Below are 8,839 nucleotides of genomic sequence, written 5' to 3' on the forward strand. Positions count from 1 at the left end.
AAACTTTAAAGTCTATTTAAGCCTTGCATAAAAATTGTTATAAAGATGTTATATGAACATCACCATCCACAACATCATCATCATTTTACACACAGTAGATACTCTGTAATTGCTAGATTAAAAAGCTTAGTTTAGACCCTATAGCAGGAAAGGAGCTATGGTGTATTTGGGGAAAAAAATCTTGCAATGAGGTCTGATTGTGTAGCCTAATGAATTGTGCATGATCTTGGCCTGTGTCTGCCCAGGAGGCGTGGGTATGGCCCTAAGACTTCCTCTAGCTATCACATTGGGCCAAGCGGATCAGTAATATATGTGAGCAGGCACTGCTGCCTGTTGAGTTCTGGATTTTGTGGACCGAGTATTGACTGGTCTAACCAGTCAATGACCAGGGGTCATTTTAGTACTCAAGCACCAGAATTCCATCTTTTACAAATATTTAGGAATCTTTTTTCTCAATTGCTTTCTCTTCCTTAAAATATGTGTTTAAGTATCTACTGTTTTAAGCAATTGATTTTAATTATGAAGTATGTGAATAAAGCCTACCGAATCACCCTAATTGCTTTTATTTTCTAAGACTTTAGGAGAAAAGGGGACTCCATATATTTGGCTACAACTATCACAATGAGCATATGTCAGAAATAGCACTGAGAAAGTCTTAATATTGAAAGTATATTTAAGTCTTACATGGAAAAATGTTCTAATGCATTTTTTTGCCAGTCTTGGGCCTTGAACTCAGGGCCTAAGCACTGTCCTTGGGCTTTCTCAAGGCTAGAGCTCTACCACTAGAGCCCCAGCACCATTTGTGGCTTTTTTCTCTGTGCATGTGGTGCCAAGGAATTGAACTCAGGTCCTCATGCATGCTAGGCAAGCGCTCTACCACTAGGCTAAACTCCTGGCCCTCTAATGAAAATTTTTATATGAAAATAAAAATAATTTATGTCCTAATGAAGAATGGACTAAATCAGGGCTTCTGTTGATACTTCTGATCTCAAACTTAAAAACAACAACTGTGATTTACTTAATATATTGTTGATTATTGTGTGAAAATATACTTATTGATTTTCTTCATATTTGCCACATATGAGGAATTATGGTTGTGGTCGTGGTGGTACATTATGCAATCTCTGAACTTTTGAGTTTGAGGCAGAAGAACCACAGGTTTGAGGACAGCCTGGGCTCTATCGTGAGATTCTTTCCTTAGAAAAGAATGCTAGGACTTAGGAAATTATAATTTATATTTAGGAAAGAAATGTGAATAAAAGGAATTCCAGGCAACACCTGGAGACCCAATCTCCACTTTTCCACGTCTGACTTCGAGTTACACCATTCAGTGATTTGGAAATAATTGTACAAATAGAAACACTTATTGAGTATGCTCTAGGCCCTTCCAAAGTGACCTTTCTCCTGCTTTTCAAGCATAGTCCGTGAATTGACTGTGTCAGCGTCACTTGTGAACTCATTGAGATTTGCCAATCTAGTCCCTAGATCTAGTCCCTTTCTAGCCCACCGGCATGAAGATTTGCACTATGACAAATGCTCCGTGATGCAGTACACACGACAGTTTGAAGCAATGCTTGCCCATTCCGCTTCTGATTTGTTACTGCCACAGCCCTAAGAGAAGTCAAGTCATTATGGAGGTTCACAAAGCCATTAAGGGGGGAAAGCACTGTCTCTGAACTCAGGTATCTGTCATGTCTGCAGTACACATCAGTATGAACTTGAAACCTCACTCTTCAGCTTTCCAGATCACGTCTTACCACCTCAACCAAATTATTCTTGATGCTTCCAATTCTGAATGTTTTTCCATTCAAATATCTCCCAGTACTTTGATTCCTTCTGATGTTTCCAAATTATACAATTTCATTTATTACTACCCATAAGGATAGAAATGGTCTTTTCTTTGTCTGGCAGTCTGTTGCACCCAGCTTAGCAACTACCAACTATGTCTTTAATGGATGTTTGAATAAATTCACAATTGTCTTTGCCCTTTAAATAAAGCTTCCTATAGTTCATTAGGCCAAGTAATCTCAGTTTGGTGTATTAACCGCTGTTAATTGCTCCGGGGTGATTGCTGCCTGGCTCACATTAATATTAATAATGAAAAATCCTTCCATACAGGTTTTTAGAACTTATGAAGCACTTCGATACTTAGGATCCTCACTATCATTCTGTGTGATAAAAATGCTATCACACTATTTCACAGAGAAATTCATGTTTACAGAAGTTAGCCAGCCTGTAAAGTATTAAAAGGAGCACTGCAAGACAGAAACCAGGCTCTGTGCCTCTCTCTCCATCTGTGTGAAACGAAATACATCTTGTATAAGGCCAAGAACTTCTCTCTCCAGTGTTTGCAATTGATAGCTTTATATCCAATATGCATTGATCTTTAGCTAGTCTTCAAATGAAGTCACTGTACCACAACACACTTAGAGGTGTGATAAAAGTAAGACTTTGAGTTACAAAGAAAGAAATATTCAGGATGTGATGATGATTTGCAATGTGTTGGAGAAGATGCAGGAGAGATTAAGTTCAATTTGGCACATGGGTTTCTGAAGCTGTAAGAATGCTATTGGTCAGTCCATCACAGGGGAGAGAATGAAAAATGTGGGAAGCAGGCACACTGTAGATAACTTGAGTTGTCTTTCTCTGCTTCTGTGCTTATGGATGTGTCTGATGAGATCAAATATAAATATAGGATTATATCATTGCCAATGTGAGATTTAAACTTGGTTATTTTAAGCCACTGAGACTTTGAAGTTAATTCGTTATGAAACTATAATTTCTATTCTACAAAATTCTGACTTCTAGATTCTGAGGAGAATTCTCTATAGGGTATTCCTAGAGTTGGCAGGTAATTCAAGTCCTTGATTTTGTCCTCCATTCTAAATTCTTTTTCTTTCCTACATTATTGTGAGTGAGCACTCTTCTGGAATTCAGAAAACTGTATGTAGAACTTGGCTAATTTTATGTAGGGGAAGACATCGAGACCTGGTATTAAGTTTGACACTTGAGCTTCTCTACTTTTCCTGTTGTATCTCAGCAAATCTCGAAACTGGTCTGAATTCAACTGACTAAGTTGAATTTGTTAATGTAGCAAGTGGGTGAGTTATACTGAGTGATTTATAAACTACTATGGGCTAACGCAGTTTGTATACTTAAATATACTGTTCAGACAATGAAAGAACAAATAGGGGAGTAAAACAAGAATTTGTCAGAAAACAATAAAGGAAAGAGGCCTACAAGATTTGGAAAGAATAGTTGCCAACTGTGTTTACAAAAAATCAACAAAGAATCTGAACAGGCATTCAAAAGAAGACATACAAATAGCATGCATATACAATATATTATAAAAATAGCTCACTCTCTAACTAGAAAATGATGATCAAAATCAGACTCAGACTTGTTCAAATAACTATTACCAAAAAAAAGAAAGGTAAGTGATAGTAAGGGTGTAGAGAAAAAGAAATACTTAAACTTAGTTGGTGGTATTATAAATCAGTACAGGCATTTTGGAACATATTATGGAAGTCATTTTCAAACCTAAAAGCATAATTATTACATATTCAAACAATTTCATGTTTAGGCATATGTCCAAAGGAACAGAATCAGTATGCTGCAGAAATGTTTGCCCTCTTGTGCTCAAGAGAAGGAAACAGGTGTGCATCTATGGATGAGAAAATTAAAAAATATATGTATACGAACAACAGAAATAGTTCAGCCTTTAGAAAGTAGGAAAATCTGTCATTTGTAACAACGTAGATGGATCTTGAGAGGATTATGGGAAGTGAAGTAAGCACATGATTGTCAACCAAAAATAAAGCCCTGAGCAGCTACATTGGCAGCAAGAAAATTTTGCTGTACTTTGCTATGTAGATGTGGCTGTTAGTTGAAGTGCAAAGCCAAGCACAAAAGTAAGAGTAGTTATCAATACAAATACTTTTTTAAAAAAGAAAATTTCATGTTAAAAATTAAACACTAAAAAATGAAAGCATGAAAGGAATGTCAGACAGGTCATATCTGCTGCAGTGTAGTTACTAGTGGGAGAGAGAGGGAAAAATGGATAGTGCCAAAGAGGTGAATATAGTCAGATTACTTTATGCACATGTGAGGAAATGAATAATGAGGCTTACTGAGATTGATCTGGAAAGAGAGAGGGGATGATGGAGTAATTGTACAAGTAACTGATGTTAATAAATGTGTGGGAAAAATAAAAGTAATGTAAGTTGAGATTTTATTTCAAGTTTTAAATCGAGATGCAGTACTGAGGACAAAGCAGAGTTAGTGTTATCCTAGTTCCTAATTTATACAGTATTATACAGTCTAGGTATATGTGCATTTTGCATATTGTAATGCCAGTGTCATCACAACAGCTATTGAGCTCTGACCTTTATATTTGAGCAACACTGACTTTCAATTTGGGAAAATACAAGAGAGCAGATTTGATCCAGGCATGTTTGGTTTTGTTCCTCCATAAGTCTACCTCTCCACAGTGATGGCATGTTTAAAATGACTCTAAGAGGGATCATACTGGAACTCCTTCCGGGTTTATCCAGCTACACATCTTCACAGTAGTTCCAAAACATAGTTGTAGAAGAAAAGGACTCCGCCAGAACAAAGCCAGGTTGGTGCTTAGAGCATGATCTTTCAGGAAGCACTCTCATTCATTTCTCCATGGCTGACAGGGGCACACTCTTAAATGTCCTTTCTGATCTTCCTCAACCTCCCCTGGGCCTAGTCCTATCACCTATGGAGGTGGCAGGCATCTGTGCCAAAGGTTAGCTAGATAAAACCTCCCTAACATATCCCATTGCATATGGAGCAATTGCCTCCTTAAATAAATGACATATGATGTATACAGTTGTAACAGAGCTTCAAGGAAAACAAGGAGCTCCACTTGATGGAGCATTACAATAGGACCCATTTTTAAGAAAAACACTGAGGATGATAGACATTAGCACAAGTCACAGGCCTACAGGTAACTTTTGATCAAAGACCCAGTACAAACGAGCCATGTCTAAATGCGTCATAGTTGTTGGTCCCTAGGGGCTGATAGATGACTGCTTTGAAAAGTCTCATCATGGGGCTCTATAGAGAAGTATGCTTGCCTGTTCTTTGACCCTGTGTGCTACTGGCAATTTCTTTTTCTTGTATTTTCTTTGTATTTCTTTTTTTTCCTTTAATGAGTATAATTACACTCTCATGTAATGAAACAAAGAGTTAGACAATGAATTTGTTACTGGTTACTTTTGGCTCTCACTATTTCACATGAGAGAGAGGTTCTTTTGCTCTCTGTCTGAATTCTTCCCATCCCCTCAAAACTCTTGTCCTCCTTCAGTTTCCAAAGGTGTTTACTTGCTCCAAAGTTCAGGTCTTCTTGGAATACTTGGGGATCTCAACATTTGGTTTTACTTTTTTTGGTTATTGCTTTTCTCTTCCTTGATTATTGCTTTTTACATGGTCCCACAGAGTGCCTTCCATATTCTGGAAGCATCTTCTTGCTTTTTTGGGGGGGTGATATTTGGAAACTATAAATGATGATTGGAAACTATAAATACGATAAATTGGGGCTGGGAAGGTAGCTTAGTGGTAGAGTACTTGCCTAACATTCATGAAGCCCTGGGTTTGATTTCTCAGTATCACATAAACAGAAAAAGCTGGAAGTGACACTGCGCCTCAAGTGACAGAGTACTAGCCTTGAGCAAAAGAAGTTCAGGGACAGTGCCCAGGCCCTGAGTTCAAGCCCTAAGACTAGCAAAAAAATTGTGTCAAATCTTGTTTGGAACTTCTCAGTAGCTTAGCTGAAATGTCATCTCCTTGTCAAAGGCTTTCTCTACCTCCTAAAGTGGCCCTGCAGTTGTGCTATCATTGTACTCACAAAGAGATGATAATTTCTGTTTATGTGCAATGCTCCAAGATTCAGGGATTCTATCTGCTCTGCTCATTGCACAGGACTTGACACTTAATAGATGTTTAGACAGTAACCCCAGATATCTGGTAATATGTCATGATTTTCATTGGCTGTGTCTAACACCATGAAATTAGCCTGGTCTTTCCACAAATGACTGGAATAAGTTTTGACTTTCTCATTTACATACATATCTGGAATGATGTTGTTTTAAAAAGCATTAACTCATTTTATTCATGTTAAAGGAAAGACAGAACACAGGCATCTTTGAAATATGAATTCTCTTTTTCATTGTCATTTCTAATGTGGTCTTTCTCTCTCTGTTTCTCCCCTCCCTCTCTCCCTTCCTTCCTATCTTTTTCTTTGAGTCAGTCTTGCTAGGTACTCAGGCTGGTCACATGCTCATGATTATCTTGTCTCAGTCTTCTGTGTGCTGGGATAATTGGTCTGTGCCACTATGTCTAGCTCTGTAATTTGAATTCTTAAAAGAAAGCCAAAAGCACAATAATGGTAATTTTTGTACATGTTTTCTATTTGCTCACCTAAACATTTTGAGTATGTGACGTGGGTCATTCCAACCTGGATGTTGGAACACTTTTGTGTATGCCCAGTATGGTGTTTACCCCAGAACTAGTTAACTACTGGCATCTACTCTTTTCTTGGTTATATAATCCAAGATCATCTAAAATGAGAAAGTAGAAGTGGGCTTCTAGTACTTCTTCTAAAAGCATTAGAAAAGGGCTGTACACAAACATGCTGCAAGAATTCAGCCTCCAGCTGAGCCACAAGCCATATCTTGGTTATTCTAGACATGAAAGGGACAATATTTATTTCCTTTCTTGAAACAGAAGAAATTAGTATGTAGCTATCTAGCTGCTTCTCCTCAGTCTCCTACCTGGTATAGAAGTGGCTTAATTAAGACTATCTTCTAGGAACATTCTTTCTCAGCTTCATAGAAGTTTTGTCTTCTAAGACTTCCACCTATGATTTTGCTCTTATATAGTTAGTGTTGGTGAAAGCCACATCTTTATTGCTGTCTGAGCCATGGTGGTTTCAAGGAGGGCACAGGCAAGCACAATGCATCTTTGTCTACCCCCAGCTAATCAGCGGAGTAGGTCAGAGTGCCTTTAACATTTACTGCAGCTCTGTTTGTCTGTGCTGTATAAAACCCATGCACGAGCCTGGGTCTCCTCATTGTTTTCAGAACCTTGACTCTCCTTACCATTCTCATCAACCAAATTTATTTAAGGATGAAACTATTAGAAACACAATTGGTGAATTAATGTCATAGGGACTGCTGCTGGCAGCTCATCAATTTTTGATATGCCACTCAGACAAATGAAACATAAGCCACTCAGAACAAGGGGACCTTTTGACACTTCAAAGGAAACCCCTATGGGTGGTTTCCTCTTGAAGCTACACTAAACTGGCTCGATCTCCTCAGCTGGAAGCTGCCAATGTCTCATTAACCCCTAAAAAGGCCCGGCATGAGCTTTTCTTTTCAGCGATAATTATGCCATGCACTCCCGTTATGCTGCACCGAATCGCAACACTGTCACTAGCACATTATAAACATCCACTCTAATTGAAAAGCAGATTAGACTCTTGTGTTAATTAGCCCAAAAGCCCGCCCACTTGCATGCATTATGATTGCCTCTTAAATACTGAGGATGTTGAAATCCCTCAGAAAGACAAGGCAGACTTAATTGCAATAACCTGCAAATTAAGTTTAATTTACTTTAAATTTACCGGTTTAGCAGGCTCATTTGATGGTGTTAATGTTCTAGCAAATTAATTATCTGAATTAGTCATGCCTGGTGGAGTTTTGCAGCAGAATACATTGTACAGTGGTCTATTAATAACAGACAAACAGGACAGGATTAATGAGAAGATTATGCTCGAGTTCTTAAAAAAAAAGGATCTTGCATGAATTCAAATATAATCACCAAAGTGCAAATACACACTCAGAATATAAACAAACTGAGATTTATTATACTCTACGGCATGCCTTCCAAGAGAAACAGTAAAACATGACCAGTGAAATATCTGACAGCAAGAGCCTGTTCCAGGTACTCCTGTAGAACCCTTCTCACTAGAGGGTCCTGTCAGTGTACACACCTGAGTGCTATGGTCATATGTGAGGGCCACAGCCACAGCTGTGAGCCATGACCCTATGTGAGAGCCACAATCACTTACGTGTTAGAGCCACAGTCATCTGTGGTGGCCATGTTTACATAGGAAAGCCATGATCCTATGCAAGTGTCATGACCCCATAGGTGAGAGACACGATCCGATGGGAAAGTCAGGGTCATATGTGAAAGTCATGATCAAAGCTGAAAGCCATGGTCATAGATGAGTGCTACAGTCACTCCTGCATGAGAATCATGGTCATATGTAAGAGCCATATTTACATGTGAGAATCAGGGTCACATGCCAGAGCCACCGTCATGTGTGAGAACTGGGGTCATATCTGAGTGCCACTCACATGTGAAGCCATGGTCCTATATAAGAGCCATGATCAGATGTGAATGGCTTGACTAAATGCCACATGCCATAGTCACATGTGGGAGCTATGATCCCATGAGTGTCTTGGCTGGCAATAGAATGTCTTCCACAGTCTGTGGGCTGCAGAGGTGGATTAGCAGGCCAGTCAGAAATAGCTTCCTCCAGCTAATTCTATTGCTCTTTTAGACATTTATAAAGCTTTTAGATGCTTTCTGGAACTCTTGTATAACCATTTCTTTGGCCAGATAAGGGTACTATTAACCGTAAATAATCTGAAATACTGATTATCTGCTGCTTCTCATCTCTGTCCCAGTAAAAGTCTGTTCAGGTTTATGTGGGGAATTTGTTAGGGAAGAGGGAAGCGGGATTTAGAAGGACAGAAATGCAATGGTTGAAGGGAATTTACAGCATTATCACCTTTGTAAAATC

This window comes from Megascapheus bottae, chromosome 11, assembly GCF_031878675.1.
Source record: "Megascapheus bottae isolate mThoBot1 chromosome 11, mThoBot2.hap1, whole genome shotgun sequence".
Taxonomy (NCBI): Eukaryota; Metazoa; Chordata; class Mammalia; order Rodentia; family Geomyidae; genus Megascapheus; species Megascapheus bottae.